This window comes from Balaenoptera borealis, assembly GCF_965194805.1.
Source record: "Balaenoptera borealis genome assembly, chromosome: 7".
Taxonomy (NCBI): Eukaryota; Metazoa; Chordata; class Mammalia; order Artiodactyla; family Balaenopteridae; genus Balaenoptera; species Balaenoptera borealis.
In genome coordinates this window covers 55,832,235-55,851,501 of record NC_138864.1, presented here as the reverse complement: position 1 = coordinate 55,851,501, position 19,267 = coordinate 55,832,235, and the positions used below count along the sequence as shown (strand labels likewise).

The 19,267-nt window shown below is 38.0% G+C and overlaps 2 long non-coding RNA genes across 2 annotated transcripts in view; one reads left to right on the top strand and one right to left on the bottom strand.

Annotated features, from left to right (window-relative positions):
• Window positions 1–19,267, bottom strand: part of LOC309631856 — a 916,236-nt gene that overhangs the window by 189,688 nt on the left and 707,281 nt on the right. The gene's annotated exons all lie outside the window — the stretch shown is intronic.
• LOC309631769 overlaps window positions 1–19,267 on the top strand; it is a 551,953-nt gene that overhangs the window by 416,442 nt on the left and 116,244 nt on the right. The window contains exon 10 of the long non-coding RNA XR_014246515.1: window positions 17,844–18,011. This is a non-coding gene — a long non-coding RNA (uncharacterized lncRNA). The remainder of the gene's footprint in view (window positions 1–17,843; window positions 18,012–19,267) is intronic.

Here is a 19,267-nt window from a genome sequence, read left to right as displayed (position 1 = left end):
AAGACAGTCAATTGTAACAAGTAAAATCCAAGTATCCATTTCATCTTTTCAAGTGAAAAGAGAGAGTAAAATTAAGTTAAAGCTAAAACTTCACTAAGATTCTTATACTTGGCCATGCATCTATATCTGAGGAACATTTTAAAAACTATTTATGTTTGGTCATTCCAAAAATTGAAATACAAAATTGGGCACAGTGGGAGATCCAGCTCAGATAGTGTTACAAATTAATGCTTAAATATTATAGTTGGCCATAACAGGCTGTAAATTAAGGTTTACACTAAAACCAAAACAAAAAATTAACTAAAAAGTAAAAAAAAGCCAATGAAAGTTTCAGTAGGTTTTTAGCACAAGTATCCCTTGATTTAAGCAAACTCAGTAGCAAAATCTTTAATAAAATTTATAAAGAAGTCAATTCATTACACATAGCCTAAAGGACCAATTGCAAGTGCTGGTATTCTCGTTTTAGTTTTGCTATTGGTTAAAAATAATGTGTGCTGGGTGGTAAGCATATTCTGATGAAGTATACTAGTACAGTTAGTTCTCTTAGATATATTTATATTCCGTATACCAAAAAAGAGGCAAAGACTTTGGAGGGAACTGTTAGGCCAGAGTTGAGAGCAAAAGGAAGATTCCATTTATAAAACAGGCAAAACTTACAATACAGATAGAGCAGGAAAAATGCAATACAAAGCATGCCAAAGCACGATCCAAAAATGTGTTGGCAAGATTTCTGGAAGGAGGGTAGTGATGCAAAAGAAAGTTGAAGATACCAAACTGCCAAGAAAGAAAAAGGGCAAAGGGACGTGTTGATAATGTGTGTTGAAATGTCAGGGCCCATAAATAGAGGGTGTTCCAAGAACATTTTTAAAATAATGCTAACAGTTCATCAAGGAGAGCTTGTAGTTTGAATCTCTTTTTAGCTGGGGAATGACCTCTCAGTTCTAAAGCAGTGGTTCTTAAGTGTGGTCCCAGACCAGCATCATGGGCATCCCTTTGGGGAACTTGTTAAAAATACAACACAGTGGGTTGAGGCCCAGAAATCTGCATTTTACAAGACTTGCAGGGATTCTGATGAAGGCTCAAGTCTGGAGCCCACTTTTCCATAGACTGAAGCTATTGTCGCAGAGGTTCAGAAGAATTGGAATGCCTCAGATGAGCCCCCTTAGCTTCCCAGAAACTCTATCTCCAGGACCTGGTGGCATAAGATTGTCTTTCTATATGGAGCAGGAGGAAACAAGCAGAGGAATATTGTCCATTCTGTGGCGTATCTTCAAAATCACAGTTCATAAATTTGGTTTCTCACTGTCCCAGAAATCTGTTCTTTTTTATTGATTATTTTAATAGAAGTGAAAGGCTTTTTCTGCTCTTTGAAAGGAATATTAACTATGTCTATTTTCTCTTAATTATACTAGTGTGAGGCAAACTCCACAATGAACACAAATTCCATGTGGAAATCTTGGAAGATAGGTGTTTTCTAGATGGCAAAGCATTTTGGAAGTACTCTATTTATATGCCATAGAGACCACCATGGTTTTCCTATTGTTAGCTCATATAATCTTTACAATGATAGTTAATATTTATTGAGCATTTGCAGAGGCTAAGCATTGTACAGAGAAAAAACTTACTTAACCCTTAGGTCTATGAGGTAGGTGCTATTATAATTCTCATTTTATACATGGTGGAACTGTAACTTAAAGAGGTTAAGTAACTTGTCTAAGATCATCCAGTTAAAAAATGTGTGGAAGAGAGGACCTCACTAGATCTGATGCCAGATCTCGTGCCATTAAATTTCCACAGTCTCTGCCTCCCTATGCCCTTTACCTGGACCCAGACAGTCCCCCAAGTTCTTTCTTCTTGATAACTTCCACCACGCATTCTGTTCTGGGGTTTTGTTCACAACCAACATCCACAAAGAAGTGAGACACCATCCAAATAACCATTTTTCCCCCATCTGTTCCTCTTCTTATACAGAACATAATTATGTAGGGCATATAGTTTTAAGGGCTTTATTGCCCTCATAATGAGAAAACCAGATATCTAAAACTAACAAACATGGGAAAAGTAGCCTTTTTTAAAAAATATATATTACTATATTTAATAAATAGATGTCATACTATATTCAGTAAAATAAATTCCTATATTTAATTTTAAAATACGTATTTTAAAAGTATATTACTAAGGTCTTAAAATGATGTTTTATCATCCCTGAATTCCTTACCATATTGTAAGATAAGTCCCAGGGAGTTTTTCTGGATTTTGTGCATTTTGAGAGAAGGTGGGACGGAGCAGGGGGAGGGGGAACAGGACCAGAGAAATAAGTAGGCACTCTCACATTGTAGCTTGTTCCCGGACTTCCTCACCAGCCCTTTCTTCAACATCACCACCGAGGCCTTCCTTCCTCTCAACTCCTCATCCAACTGGATCCCAATTCCTATCAATTGCATCTTCTAAGTAGCCCTGTATTTGGTGACTTCTTCCTGCTTCCGCTGCTACTGCCTTGGGTATCACCTGATGAAGTTTTGACTTATATACTGAAGGCAATAGAAATATACAGAAAGCATTTAAGGCAAGGAAGTGGCATAATCAGATATGAATTTTAGAGCCATCATTCAGACAGATATGCAGAGGACAGACCTGAAGGGAGACCAGAGGCAAGGGGATGAATGAGATAGGCATGAATTAAAAGAAAGCATGAGAGCAGTGAACACGGTGCCAACCTTAGTGTTGGTTTCTGTTCCTTCCCCATTACAAGTTCATCTAATATTCATTGAGTAAATAGTTACTGAGCACTTACCAAATGAGTAATGTGTTGCTGGGCTATGGCAATACAACAGAGAAGAACACAGAACACAAAAATACCTCCAGGTAGCTAATGCTTTGTGTTGTTGACTGCCATTACACCTTTACATGAATGAATGCTCTGAGAGACTATTTCACTAAAGGAATGAAGAAAAAAGAGTATTCGTGTGTAGGTCACTGATTTGGGGATGAGGACACAGCACCAAGAGAGTAGAAGTAATGAAGACAAACTTCCCCTATCTTGTGGTCTTAACTAGGTCTTCCCCTAGATAGAAGGGAGATAATTGGCCATTGGTTACCATTAAATAGAGACATATATTCAAATTTTTTAAGTGTGCTGTCATCCAGCCTAGAGTAAGCTCAAGAATGAATAGAATATAGGTCAGCTAAATGTGAATTTGAAAGAAGGAAGACTAAAAGCTTAGCTCTAAAGAAATGTAGGTAGAAGCCTAGGTGAAAGGCTTGTCTCCTCCAGGAGGGTCATGAGGTCATGATGCTTGGGGGTGAATAGTTATCCACAGGGAATCCAAGGATTACATGGTTGAAGAATTGTGGAAGAAAAACAGCCACGGTTAGGGTGCTGTGAACAGAACATTGGGCTTGGAAGCAATGAACCGAAGTTGGATTCCCTGCCTTGTCCTGCACAAACTGTATGATCTTGAGCACATGAGGCAATCCTTCTGAGCCTGCTTTCTTGTCTTTAAAACGGATACAATAACACGTATCCTATTCATACCACAGCATAATGTGAAAAGTCAAGATTAGAGTGAGAGGCTAATAAAATGCTATATTTTATTAGTTTTATCTTTATCTCATTATACTGTAAAACAAGCCACTTCAAATTATTTTTTAAGAGAAAGGATATCAATGTATGACTAGAGCGATAGATACACAATATACATAAAAGAAATTATTACTATTATCCACTACTGTGTGTGCTAAAAATAGGGACCATGTCTTAAATCAGTTTTGAATCCCAGGAGTCTGGCACATAATCAATTATCACTAAATGTTGGTTGGATGAATGAATGAAAGCCACACAAAAAATGAAATGTTACTAATATTCCTAGGGCTGACTCTGGAGAAAGTATCAGTGGCCTTCCATATCTTTCTAGGGATGGAAAGATGGAGTCATAGAGTCTGTGTGACCTATTTTACAGTAGTTTAAAACTGGTCGGGACTATACTTCAATCTTAATTTGCAGATTTCCCAGTTTCTTGCTACTCAAAGGATACTTCCAGAACAGTCCCAGTCTGCAAGCTGTTTGTTACTGGTCTGTGACAATGTAAGCAGAGAAATTGAGAGTAAGCATTTAGAAATGTTTACAGCAACTTGACAGTGTGATTTTACATCTATTGAATCTTTTAAAAAGTTGGCTTGTATTTTTTGTGTCTTTTAAATTATTTTTTATTGATTCATTTTATTGTATGTTGCAGAAGAATTGGTACATGGCAGAGTGGGGTGAGGGGAGAATAGTCCTTCATTACAGGTAGTCTGAGAAACAATGGCCTGGTTTATTACCCTAGTGCTATCACTAATCTCTCCTTTCAAAAACTATCCATGGCAATATTTAAGATATTGTATCAACTCTAAGTTTTTGTGATTTCTGTAAATTAAAATTGGTTTAAGAGCAGAGAATCAGATTTCGGTTTAGATAATGACCATTATGCTTAGTCCAGGAAGACTAGGGAGCTGATATCTCATGGTATCATGGAAAAGGTCCAGAAGAGCCAAAATTTTACCCCAGTTCTTCTACCTGCTCATATCATGGCCTTGGGTGAGGACAAACGCTCCGAGACTATTTTCTACTAGTAAAATGGGCATAGTTATTTCTGTATTAAAGGATTTTGAAGCATAAATGGCTCCACAGAGGTTGCCCAGCACAGGATCTGGCACAGAGGGAAAACTAATTTTTGGTGTCATGACAGTTGTTTTGGCAGATCCTCTGGGGAAGGGGATCAGATCATTGGCCTCTGATGGCAGAAAACAGCCCAGATCCTAGTAGACAATTTAGGCTCAAATAGTTCTGACCGTGGCTGCTACTGTAGACTGATGCTTCCAAGCTTTAATGGCATACTTAACACCTAGGAATCTTATTAAAGTGTAGTATTTAGTAGATCTGGGGCCCGAGAGTCTACATTTCTAAATAGCTTCCGGGTGAAATGGATTCTGCTAGTCCGAAGACAATACTTAGGGTAGCAGGGCCCTATACTGATGTTCCAATTTTAGCAGGTTAAATACCCAGAGGGCATGCTAGAGCACACATTGCTGGGCCCTGTCCCAGAGTTTCTCATCTAGTAGGTCTTGAGGGTGCCCTGAAAATATGCAACTCTAACAAGTAACACCAGCATTAGGTGATGCCGTAGTTAATGGCTGGGGAACCACACTTTGAGAACCGTTGCCCTGGACCATGAGGCAGAACTCTTGGCTTTTTCATTGCCCTTAAACAAATGACCTGACTTGCCTCAGTTTCCTCATTTATAAAATGAGAATAAACTGAATGATTTGTAAGTATCCTTCTAGTTCTAAAATCTATCCATTCCTACTGGACTTTGTCTCAAAAGAAACAAATATGCATTGGTAATTGTGAAATCACGTAAATACGTTTTTACCAATAGTGTTTCCTTCATTCAAAAATGACCATAATGACACAGGTGTACTTATGAACACATGTCAGCAACTTTTTTGCCCTACTGGGATGTGGTAAGGCTAGTTGAGGACTGATTTAAAAAAAAAAAAATAGAAGCATTGTTTTCAGAGCCTAGAAGTCTTCATCTTTCTGCCTGCTGTCCTCAAGAAAAACCCAACAAAGAGCTCTTCTTTTTTGACTTAGAATATTCCAGGCTGGTCTTTTTTTTTTTTTGAATAAATTTTATTTATTTGTGTATATATGTATGTATGTATGTATGTATTGGCTGCGTCGGGTCTTCCTTGCTGCACGCGGGCTTTCTCTAGTTGTGGCGAGCGGGGGCTACTCTTCGTTGTGGTGCACAGGCTTCTCATTGCGGTGGCTTCTTTTGTTGCGGAGCACGCGCTCTAGGCGCGCAGGCTTCAGTAGTTGCGGCGCGCGGGCTCAGTAGTTGTGGCTCATGGGCTCTAGAGCGCAGGCTCAGTAGTTGTGGCACACGGGCTTAGTTGCTCCATGGCATGTGGGATCTTCCCGGACCAGGGCTCGAACCCGTGTCTCCTGCATTGGCAGGCGGATTCTTAACCACTGCACCATCAGGGAAGCCCTCCAGGCTGGTCTTAATATTGTCATTTAGTGGCCAGAAACTATACTGAGCGCTTGATGTGGATCATCTTATTTAGCCCTCATAACTACTGTAAGAGGTAGTTATTAATCTCATTTTTCTAATTAGAAAACTAAGACTCAGAGATTTAAAGTTAAGTTACCCAGGTTTACACAGTGGTAGTGATGGAGCTAAAATTAATTCCCAACCAGAGAGATGGCAGAGACCACACTCTTAACCACTGAGCTATAAGGAAGTAGAACAGAGAAGAAGAGAAAAAAAAGAAGAGAGGTGGATGCTGTTTGATGCTTTCAGGGTTGATTATCTGTTTCCTCAACCCTCTCAATCCCTAATAATGGAGAATAGTGACCGAGTCAAAAACTACACTGAGTTTAAAGATCCCAAACACAAAAGAGTACAAATCTCTGATTTCAAGAACATTCTAAACTAATCTCTGAGAACAGAAGTCAGAAGAGTGTTTAGCTCTGGGGGAGAATGGGGGAGTATGGAAAGAAGGGAACTTTCTAGGGTAATGAAAATATCTGGGTAGTGGTCACAAGCGTGTAGATCTATATACATATATATGTATATGCAAAAATTCACTAAGCTGCACACGTAAGATTTGTTCATTTTATTGCATGTTAATTCTACCTCAATAGAAAAGGTACCTGCGAGTAAAATGCATACACAGACACATATACATATGCCTACATTTTCTATTCAGCCATGTATTAATGATTCCTCACTTAGTTTCTACAGGTCAGTCAGAATTACCACCCCATTTCACAGATAGATTAAGCAAGGTAGAGAGAGAAATCTGTAGGGCATGACTGATTTTCTAGTTCACAGTACTCTTCATAACTTGATATTAATTACAGAGACAATGTGAGCTTTTATGCTTGTGGCTAGACACATTTATAAAAAGGCAAAATTAGATGTAAAATGTATGGCCCCAAGCCATAAATTACACTCTTTTCACCAGTACGTGATTTTATGTAGTGTGTTCAGGATGATTCTAAAGGGATAGTTTATTTCAGTGTACTGCTTTATTTGCTAATATTCAGTTCACCTGTACTTTTCTGATCTTGGCTTGTGATACTATGTCTCCTTATTTCTTTGTAAGGTAATGGAAGATAATTCCCTGAGAATCCCATTTGCTATGTCCATCTAGTAAGGTCTCTTAATTTAGTGTCCTCATTTAGTGCCACTCTAAAGTTTAATAATTTTGTTGGCACCAGCACTCTCCCATTTCTCCCCCAATGTATTTTGTGTAATTTATTCTTCTTACAACTCATCCCCCTTCATCTGCCCATAAACTGCAGTCATGATATTTCATGATATTGCCAGCACCATATAATTTACAAACGGCCTCGCCTACCTAAAGGTCTGTTTAGAAAGAAAGAATAAATTGTTTCAGAGAAAGCTCAGTGAAACAAGTGGAATCGGGAAGTTTCATTAGCGAGAGCTCAAAAAAAGAGATTTTTATAGTGGTAGTTTCTTATTCTTAGACAAGGAGCAGACACTTGCAGGGGGGAAATAAAGCCGGCAGCTATTTTCTGTTCCTAATTAAATTGTTTGCCAACAGTAGCAAAATAGAATCTGCCACTATTAAACAGGCAACATCAAGGTAACTGGCACTGGCATCCTAAAAATACTTCAGTGCAAAGATTAATAAGAACGATTCTCAGAGAAAGGACTGCAAACCTAAACAAACAAACAAAAAATAAATGAATACCTCTGAAGTACTTTTTGTGCATGAGAGGTCTGCCTTGAATGTTGAAATGAACAAAAGCCTAGAATTCACAGGAGGCAACATTTTTAACCTGTCCCATTGTATCCAGGTGTCAGGGTGATTCTGAAGAGTGGGTAATTCTCTAAGCTACAGAACAGGAATCTGCTTCTCTCCCCGCACCTGGATGTACAGTTCCTATTAAATGTAACAGGAGTACAAACCATAAGAGAAAAAACCAGATCTATCTCCTCTACTACGTTAGAATTATGAACTGAATTTTGTATTTTCACTGCATGGGGTTTCATTGAAAATAACTGTGTTATGTCTAAATGTACCAGAAAAATAGATATCTTCATTACTGCAAGCTCCTCCTTTTCATTTTCTGTTTTGGAATAGTGTAATACTAGTGTTATTCTAAAATATTTTTAAAATTATAATTTTTATAGAAAGCGTGAGAACTTGAGAGTCTGTCACAGCATTGAGAGAACGTATTTCCCCAGTAAAGATATCGTTCTTAAAGGTATGCTTGTCTATTCATGTCATGACTGAGAAATAACGAACAAATAATGCTAAGGTTTAACCGGTGTTTAGAGATTCTCATTTTAAAACACATTCAGATGCTTAAAGAATTAAATAATTCTCCTCCCCCCACCTTGAAATTACAGAATCAAGTGAGGGGGAAAAAATAAGGTGCACTTCCTATAATATTAAGATTTAAATTCTGTAAGATTTACTTCCTAATGCTGCTACCTGATTTCAGTTTCCAGAATAGCAGGAAGCCAAAAAAAACTAAAATAAACAAACAAAAAACACACCCTCATATTAACGTAGGAACCCCCTGGGGCTTGTAGCTGAAACTCAGGAGAGAATCTCACACACTCTCAAATCTCGTATCATTACTTTTCTTTAACATAAGGGGTATGATGGGGCTGAGAAATGTGATTTCTGCTGGCAGAAAAGAGAATGGGATCAGCTCCTTTTATGAACACAGGAAAAAGCCTGTATGACTTTAGAAACCTTGATGTGATTGAAGGTTAGTAAATTTTAGGAGATCTCTCTTGTAAACAATTTTGTACTATTCTTTGATAAGCCACTTCATTTGGCCATCTCAGGATACCAGTGGGGGGCTGGTATTTTTTCCTTGCTGAGTAAATGACATCACACAAGTGGCATACCCCAATAGCAGATCAAAGGAGCAAAGTCCACAGAGCCATGGGCACCTCTAGGATCTGGGAAAGCAGGGGGGAAAGGAAATGAGCATGCAAACTCCCTCTGGTTAGATGGCTTTCATTCGCTGGTGTTTGTTATTTTTATGTTTGTTTTTAAAGAAAGACGTGATCTGTCTTTGAGATTCTGGAAATTAATGTAGCGTGGTTTTCTTCTTTGCGTGAGAAATGTGATTGTAAATGTCACTTCCCTCTGCATTCATGAAATGCTGGTATTAAGAAAATATATCATGATCCACAAAAATCTAGATTCTGATTTTGCTTTGTTAGCTGTTTCACATAAAAAAATGATATGTTCATAAAGGTGTATACAGATAATTCTACGTATGACTTCATAATCAGCCCTATGTGTGTTCTATCGAAAGACATATAGTACTTAAGAAATACAGTGTATGCCTGTTTTCCTAAGAAAATTAGGGAGTGTATTTAATTAATGTTGAAATGCAGTAGAATTCCTATGGAAGTACTTATGACATCCACATGCATACCAAATGAGTTCATTATGATCTGTGTTATTACAGTGAATACCAACTGAATTAATAATGCTGGGACACTCAAAATGAAGTGTTACCAAGTGCTGTAGTATAACAAATATGGTTAAATATTATGTGATTAAAGTTATTATAAGCTGAGTCTCAATCAAAAGAAAGCAAAATTCCATCTCTCTTGCAGGGAGTTAGGAGTGGAATCAAACTGCTCTTTCTAAGCGCTGTGATTCTTACCTTTGAACAGTCCCTTAAAGTCTTTTCCCACGTACTATAATCAGTTAAATTACCTTGGTTCGAAGCGGCAGAGAAGGTGGGTGAGGGCGGGTGGAATACTGTGGTCGGGGTGGGAGGTAGGTGGGGGGAGGAGCAACTGATATACCTCAGGAATTCAGCAAGTTGGAAGTGTACGTTTGATTTTCTGTACTTTGCATATTAAGAAAAGGAGTTTTCAGCTTAATTATTCTCCTCTAATGACAAGCTTATTAAAATAACTATTTAATATACATTTCAGGACAGTGAGGTAATGATAAACAAGGATAGTTTGTTTAGTTTTCTAGCTGAAGTCCCACTTTTCTGTGTCAGACATTCCATAACAATTTCTAAAATAAATTATTTTTAATAATGTATCCCAACTGTATTTGTGTAAATTATCGCTGCACATGCTGTTGTAGAAAAGCTGGGCTCTACATTTGCATTGTATTATTTATGCACTTAGATGTAATACATCGTAACAATTCATATCTATCGTAGATTTAGTAAGATGTGAAGGCATAAGTGGATTTAATCAGACATGTAATTATTTTTATGCCTCCAACTCAAAAATATGCATAAATGAATTTATGGTTATTTGGCAATCAGTGAAAATGGTCTTTATAAATGTTGAAACAGCTGCTGGCAAATATATTTGCAAAAGAAGGAAAACGGCACTTATCTTCTTGTCGGGTAAATGATAAAGGAATTATTGTTAGCTGTATGCAGTACCCTAGGTGTTAAATATTTGCCTCATCATCCTTAATATCACATAAACATACATTGAACAGAAGAAAACCTTCCATTTCTTTCCTTCTGTAATAATGGAGCACATTTTTTCATAAGAGGATTTTTAGAACACATCTGTATCCTAAAAAGCTTTTTTTCTAAGTAAGTCTGAGCAGTTTCTGTCATGCTGTTTGACTTTTACATTCCCATTTATTCTATTATTTGTGGTATCATTCCAGTTCTTAAGATAGAATACTCTCACTTAAAATAGTGGGGCATGATAATGCACACACTTCTGTCAAATATGTTGATTTCTGGTGTCTATTAGGATTTCTCACTGTTGCTTTTACAATGGCTTTAAGACATTTGTAAAACTTCTCTGCCTCAGAGAGTAAAATGCAATCCTTGTACTACCAGGTTATGATTACTTCGTTGTGTTGAAATGTCTAATAAATTACATATCAGTAAATGTAGATCTTGGACAAATACCCCAAGAAAATCTAATTTTCCTGAAGTGCATCTTTTTTCATTCTTTCAAGTTTTCAGTTTGAATTTAGTGCCTTTGACTGGTGAAAAATTAATAGTCCCAGCACCTGAAATTTTCTCTGTAACCTGTAGCAGAGAAAAAGTCTAGACCTCTCCAATGTGTCAATTATGACCCTGATAGATTACCATATGAGGAATTATTTCATTTTTCTTGGATCAAATATAAAACAGCTATAATATATTTAAGTTGTACTGAAGCAGGCACACTGAAGACACTCCTGCACACAGCGCGAGGGTAGGCAACATAAATAAAGCTGTCACTCCCTCTACAAGGTGAGCTTGGATTTGAGCATGCATCTGGGTTTTATGCAAATGATGATTTCCAATGCTAACCATTTGGGTGATACTCAAATAGTAACATACCACTGACTTAAAAGTCACTTGCATCCGACTTTTGTAAATCACGGGGTTCTCTTTCACTCAGGTGTGTTGTTTCAGTGATCAGTAGCATTTCCAATAAATTATACACTGACCAGTTGGAAGAGCTTTTGCCTGTTTTTGGAGCAAACTCTGTGCAAACCTCATCTGTCAGATGCTGCACTCCCAGCCCTCAGCCCCCTCGCCGAGTTTGCTGAGTTCCTTGGCAAACGACAGAGTGCCCTCTGTTGATGGAAAAAGGAATGCTCAGCACAGGACACATGGAGAAGCTTTCCGATAAGAGGTTGCAAAGCTGCAATTAGCCGGTAAACATTTGTGACCGAAAAACCACATTTTAAACTCTAAAAATATTGATTTAATGGACACTGACAGAGTACAAACTGTTGCAAAGGCAGTTCAGAGGCAGTTGTAGGATTATATCTATTTACACACACACACACACACACACACGCGCGTGCGCACGCACACACACACACACACACACACTGCTAATTTTTCAGTTCCTACATACCTGGAAATGCTAGGTAGGATGACTTCTTTTTATTCTGTGTAGATATTGATTTACCTACACACGCTTGTGTTTCCATTCAAATATTTCTGAAGCTGAATTGGAAACTTGGCATGAATAATAATGCTAAATGCTCAGGATCTATAATTTAAATAATTTTTAAAGTGAACAACTATAACAAATAACTCCAATGAACAGGGAGATTTCTAATTCCCTCAGGCTCAAGGAGGGACGGGGGTGTTTAGACAGAAAGCAAAACTGCGGAGAGCAGCCTCTAGTGCTGTCCCTGCAGGGCGAGAAAATTGGATAACCTGGTTTGCTCTTATGGCTTTCAAGTGAAGTTCTAGTGAGCCCTTATAAAACAGTATACTTTATTGCAATTTTAAAGAAGTCCTTCACTGATGGGTACTCACCTCTTCATTTCTATATTTCCATTTACTTTGTATTGGAAGGTTGGGCGGGATGGAATCAAATCTCACAGAAGTGACAGCTTTCCATTTTAAAGCCATTTCATATGTTAATGAGTTTAAAAGCAAACATGAAAAATATTAACTTACACCAAAATACTTACAGGAAACATTTTAAATTGTGTGACTTTCTTGCCTGTTTTGGAGAAAGACACTGAAGTTGCTATTGCATGTCTTCTGCCTGAGAGATTGAATTGGGGGGATCTTTGTGTATTTTAGATACTCCTGTAGCTGCTCTTGTACTTAAACCTGAGTATCTGCAACCACAAAATAAACCTAATGTAGGAGTTTGATTGCAATCTTCAATTCCACTGTTACAAAAGGAGAGTTTTCTTTCTTTTCTGAGGTTCCATTTGCAAATGCTAAATGAAATTGAGAGTTAATAAATTAATCTTTATGCCGTTGCCAAGAGACAGTGCTACCAAGAAAAGGAGGGGAGATGCTAAATTGGATTTTCCAGATATGTTATCAGTACTGATGAAATTGATCAGATAAATTACTCAGTACTATTCATTTTCCTTACAGAGAGGTTAAGAGGTTGTTTTTTTGTTTTGTTTCGTTTTTAAGTAGTTTGCTGATCCTTGACTTCTATATACCCACTCTTTATGTATTTGAAATAACTTTGTTAATGTGAATTCAAATATTTTTCACAAGATTTGTTTGCGTAAGTATGGGACGTATGCCGAGGAAATAATTTAAAACATGAGTTGAAATTCTCAGTTAGTGACCATGGTCTGATGAATGGGCTTGGTGATGCCTCAGAGGTTGACATACACAGTCCAAATAGCTGGATGAAAATTTAAAATTCAGTTCGTTGGCATGGCTGAGATTGCAGCTCACTAGAACCTCTGTATTAGGAGGAATTGCAAACAGAGGAGAATGAGATCCTGTTGTATCACAAGATTGACAGTGCACTGGAGTTTGTTAAGATCCCAAAGTGTTTTATCAATAGTCCCTAAACGTGCTTCCTACTTATACCCATCTTAGCTCTTGTACTTTGACGTGGTATTTCTTTAGCTTTTTTTTTTTTTCCAAAGCAATATAATGTGGGTTTTTTTGGGGGGTGGCTCAAGAATATAATTATCTCATTTCTGTTTCTTTTTTTCAAACAATAAAATTAACACTTAAACAGGGCCAGAGAACAGAACCTAAGTGTGGTAAACACTTTATTTTTTTTGTTGCTTAACAATGGAAAAACAACACAATTATCAAAATGGAGATATATAAAAAATGAAAATAAAGTTCCCAACATTTTTTGCTTTGCTTCCATCCTTTAATTGAAGCTTGAAACTAAAAAAAATTTACACTTAAAGGAAAACCAGGTTTTAAAAATTAGAAAATAGCTAAACTTGTCATAATTTGCTTTTACATTTTGTAAATAGTATTTAACTTTTTAAAGATTTCTCCTTTTCCCAAATAATTTTGTTATTTACAGGAATTGAATTGTAAAATAATCTCATGGCACTTACAATATTTATAAAGCAAAGTTAAAGAGGTGCTAAATATTTTAGAGACAGCCCACCAGAGGGCAGTCAGCTTTTAGTGTAACAGATTTGAAATAGATAAATGTATTACTATGGTTTAATTTTGAGTAAAATATCTATTTAAATTACATTTCTTTTTGCATCTACAAGTTGAACAAAATAAAAGGCGTGACTTCAGATTGAGAAGGTTAAGGCTTCAAACATTTTGAGGAAAAACTATTAAAGGGCGAATAATTCTAACTTCTGCCCTTTGTGCACCCTCACACACAATTCTTCCATTGTGATATTTATATTTGGTTATAAAGTAAGATTTGTTTTGATTTGAGATGCCTTGGGACATTAATATTTTTTAATCAATACAGACTTTAGGACAAGCTCTTATTGAGAGAGACAAAGACAGAGACAAACTGCGAGGGGGCGGGCAGAGAGGGAGGAAGGGAAGGAGGTCAAGAGAAGAAAGGTTTAGTTTTCTTGTTCACCTCTGTCTCTTATTAATTCCAAATGCAGCTAGTATGGTTTTAATGGTGAACAGTGTGCTTAATAATATGTATTGTACAGATTATACAGAGGAAATTCTGGACCCTGTGGTTGGAGATTAGAGAATCAATCCATGGTTTGTTTCTTCATGCAGATACCATGGGTGTGGGCACTAAACGTCCTCTCGTTATCTTAATAGTTAGAGATAATATTATCCCTTTTGAAGAGGAGTTCAAAAACACTGAGATTCTTGTACATACAGTTTGTTTAAAATAAGGAAGAGCCATTAAGGTTTGGATAATATTTTGTCATTGTCATTGTTATTTGCAAAACTCTGGTTGTCACAATTCTAAGCCCTAGAAACAAAATGTTCCCTCTAAAGCCTGCAAAAGAGACCATGAGTAATAACAATTCCTTATGAGGGCTTGGGTGCTTTTAGATGTTCACTTGCTTGCTTTTGTATAATAATCCTACAAGATATTGAGACCCTGGTTAAATGACTTGGCTAAGATAACAGAACTGAGACTTAGATCTTGTCATCTTCTTCACTAACTTGCCTTGGAATTCAGAAACCCAAGAAAGAAGCTAGAGTTGTGGGGTGTTTTCCCCCAGGGTTTTTTATTTACTTTTATTGTTTTTGTCAAAATGGAAACCAAATTTTTGTGATTATAAAAATCACCTATGTTTACTAGAAAATAATGATCTCACAATCACAGAGATTAACACTCTTAACATTATGATGTATATGCTTCCAGATATTTCCTCTGCATATGTCCATATTTACAAAAATGGAATCAGAGTGCACACCCTGTTCTTCTATTCATATGTCAATATATCATGGGCACCTTTTCACATCATGTAGATAATAAAAGCTAACATCTGCTGAGTGCGTACCACACGCTGGGCACCCTTCTAAGCATTTTACATGAGTTATTGCATTAATTCTCACATATCCCTAGGAAGTAGGTAATATTATTTCCCTCATTTTGTAGAAGATGGAAGAGACTAATTACTGAGTGACACGCAAAGCTCATATCTTGACCCTTTGGCTTTTTAAGGGCTTTTAAAGTATTCTGCTGTATGAACCATTTAACTGTTCTCCATTGGTGGGCAGCTCCAAGTTTCTGAAAAGCAGAATTTCCAGAAAGGGGAATTCTAGTATCCAAACTAGTATACTCTGACCTATACAGGTAGACCCTAAACCATTCTCAAGTTTTTTTTAATCCCACTATCTTCTTAGAACTTCCTTTTTCCTCTCCACTTATTCCTGAAAAATGACTCAGATCCATTTTTCAGGGCTTCCAAACCTACCTCTTATCACTGCCACTGAGAGACAGTAGCTCCAACTCAGGAGTGAGATGCCCAGAATTTGAACCTTGACTATGCTATTTACCAACGGGGTGACCTTAAGTATTACTTAATCTCCCCAAGCTGCATTTTTCTTATCAGCAAAGTGAGGAAAACTACCTACTTCACAGAACTCTTTGGGAAATGGCATATGCAAAGTGCCTGGCAAGTAGTAAGTTTTCAATAAACGTGGGAGAGAAATGCCCCCCTAACTGCTTGATTGGAAACCTCAATCAAGGTGAAAGAGAGAGAGAACAGTGCATCCTACATTGTTATAAAGACAAACTCCCATCTCAATATTAGACTTCTGTGTCTAAGGACTCCGAGAATTCCAAGTTACAGTCTCCTTATCTTGAGCCACACGTGAAGGAAACTTGAAGTGAATCCCCTTATTGAGTATTTTTGAATAGAAATTTTTAGATGAAGCAAATTTGAAAGAAACCCAAACAAAAATTTCTTGGAGAGATTTTTTTTTTCTGCCATCCAATTCAATAAAGCTGTGGGAGAAAGAGGGCTGAAGGAGGGCAAAGTAAACTATAAATCCCTTTCCTGACATCCTTCTTCTTGGAGTGTCTATAAATACTAAATTATGAAGATTTGAAATACGTACTGAAGACTCACGCTCCATCACCTATGTTCCAGGACTGTTTAATTAGAGCCCGTACCAAGATGATAATTCCAAGTCCGTTCCTCAAAATGATTTCTGTTTCAAACGTAAGCCTCCACCATTAGTTGGCCCAGCTCAGTGAATGTCAGAACTTGAGATGATGAGTTCCCAAGCCCACTGTTAGCAGGTAGAGCCAGAGCTGTTAGCTAAAACATTAGTGTCGTTCTTCTGAGCATTTAGGCTGTGGAATTGCTCCTGATGTGCACAGGGTTCTTCATTAATTGCAGTTGCCCCGCAGTAAGACCGAGCGTGACCCACTCTCAGAGACAAAGGTGCTGATGAGAACTTGCCCAAATTGCACAGAATGGCAGAAATCCACATAACACCTGGTCTGAGGCTTGGCCGTGAATACCAATGGGTAAGCCACTTCTATCATGGACATTTTCCATTTATTTGTAGGAGAAATCCCTGAGCCCACACCAAAAATAGTACTTGATTAATAGGCACCCTTTGGGATTAAAAAAAATGAATTTGGCAGCAAGGTCTCTCTGGATGCATCTCCAGCTCCTGCCGTCCTTAGTCAGGAACATGGTCAATAGAACAAAGCTTAGTGAAGAAGTTAATCCCCAGGAGCCTGGATAGCCTGAGTTCTCACAAACCTCGTCTCATGCACTTCTCACAATAATCCTCATAATCTGGCATTTTACTGATGAGGCAGTTGAAATACAGGTTATGACATGTGACCAAGCTTTAAAAGTCAGCTCATATGGTATTACAACTCTGAGTGACAGAGTCGATGCTCAGATTCAGGTCTTTTGACTCTAAGCTCTGTACTTTTTCAATAATTGTGCAGCTGCTTTCCCCCATGGATTTTCCAAAAGCTACCAATTAATGAAGTCCTCACAGGGCCCTGGGGAAGGCAAGGGACTTCGGTGTTAAGAGCCTGCTGGTTTCTCCTCCACTGGGGATGATCAAAGGTACTAAAATACACATCAAAACTAGTATGTATGAGTCTTATTTTTACTGCCTGTACTTCAGAAAGTGATGAATATCAATCCAGCTGCTGACATTTAAGACTGAAAAAATCCTGAAGTAATCTCATGGGCCCCTTTCCATCTTTTTTTGTCAATACAGCAACCCCTGGATTTACATAGGAAATGTTCAAAAGGCCCCAGGATCACTATCAAGAACTGCATCCAATTGCTAACCTATTAGGTAAAACTGTTGTTCTAACTAGCTCTGAGTGTAAGCGGAAGAAAAGCCACAGGAGAAATGCCTAGAAGGTTTTCCACCTTGGTACTGTGGTCGCTAAGCAGATGTGCTTCCTCTTCTAATCTTTCAGCATATAAATTTTACTCTGTCTTCAGAGAGATGGTTAATTTTCCTGTGCTTCGTTTTCAAGTTTCTAGAACTCAGTGGCTGTCTCTCTTTAAGGCATAATGAAGCAAAGTTTTTCCCACAAAGTGTCGATCAGGATAGGCTAGTATCAATACCAGACAATCCCCAAATCTCAACGACCTCACAAGACAGCGGTTCATTGCTCACTCACATGACACGTCCATCTCCATTTGTCTAGGGACTCTGCTTCGTGTGGTTCTCATGCGAGACCTGGCTGACAGAAAAGCCACTATCTGGAACATTCTGGTCACTGTGTCTGAGGGAAGGCAAGCTCTGCAGGGCTCCCACCAGCAATACTCCAGTCTGGAAGTGACTGTTCCTTCTTGCATCTTTTTCATATGAACAGGTAAGATGGCCTTATCCTACCCACACAAGAGGGCCGGAAAGCGTGGTCCCAGTGGAGCAGAAAGCTGGAGAGAGTCAACACACACTACTCATTGCTGGTGCTACCCAGAAAGTCTTTGCATTTTAGAAACAAAAAAAAGTCTCTTTTCAAGATTTTATGTTCTTCAGACTCTTGTCTTTTGCACATTCCTGTTCACTCGAGAACCATTTAAAATATTATAAGATGTATACGTGAAAGGAAATTTGGGAAATAGGAACACAGATTTTGAGATGTCCGTTTTCTACCACCCATTCAGAACATAACATCCTAACCTTCATTCTTTCATCCCTGTATTTAGTCTTGTAGAGAAGTACTGAGCGTCAGGGAGGCAACAGTGAGCCAGCACACAGCCTGACAGTGTGTCGGGTGACAACCCTGCAGGTCACCACTACACAGTGTGACAGGAGGATAAGGTGCCAGAAACCTCAGAATCACACCCAACCCAGCTGGGGTGTCCAGGGAGGTTTCCTGGAGGATGTTACATCTAGGCTACGATAGGAAGGAGGACATAATACACTTGGTGCATTTCCTTTCCATCTTCTCCCCCCAAACCTGGTTTGTTATTTTTACAATTGTGAGAACACTCTTTAGCCAAGTTTGCGTACTGCTGTTAGGTAAGGAAATTATGGTATGCCAACTCAATAGACTATGTAGTAGCCATCAAAGTGACAGTTATTGCCTCTTTCTTATTATTAAATGAATGGACTAGATCTAGAAGACAACATGAAAAATGGAGACACTTGAGACTTAAGTGTGGGATTGTGGGTAAAGTTTTATTGTTAAGAATTTTTAGCATGACTGTAGTGTTTGCATGTTACAGTTAGAATGTAAGGCGATACATGTGCACACACACACACACACACACACACTCACAGGACAGTCCTTTAAGTGTGGCCTCAGTGTCTCTGCCAGAGAAGAATTCTGAATCTATTTAGCTTAGACGTTTTTATACTTTTAATTTTGTGCCTTAATTTCTATATCTGTTAAATGAATGATTTTCTGTGAATCATCCATGGTGCAAAGATTAAGATTTGAAACCTGGTTTTACCTATCTTCTAAATGCTGATGACTACAAATTTATAAATCTAGCTTTAGATGCAGATATATGAACCCCCTACTCAACATCTCTGCTTAAATGTCTAATAGAAATTTTGAGCTCAGCAAGTCCAAAATGGGAGTCCAGCTTTCCACTCGCCTCCAAGCCTGTTCTACCTGCC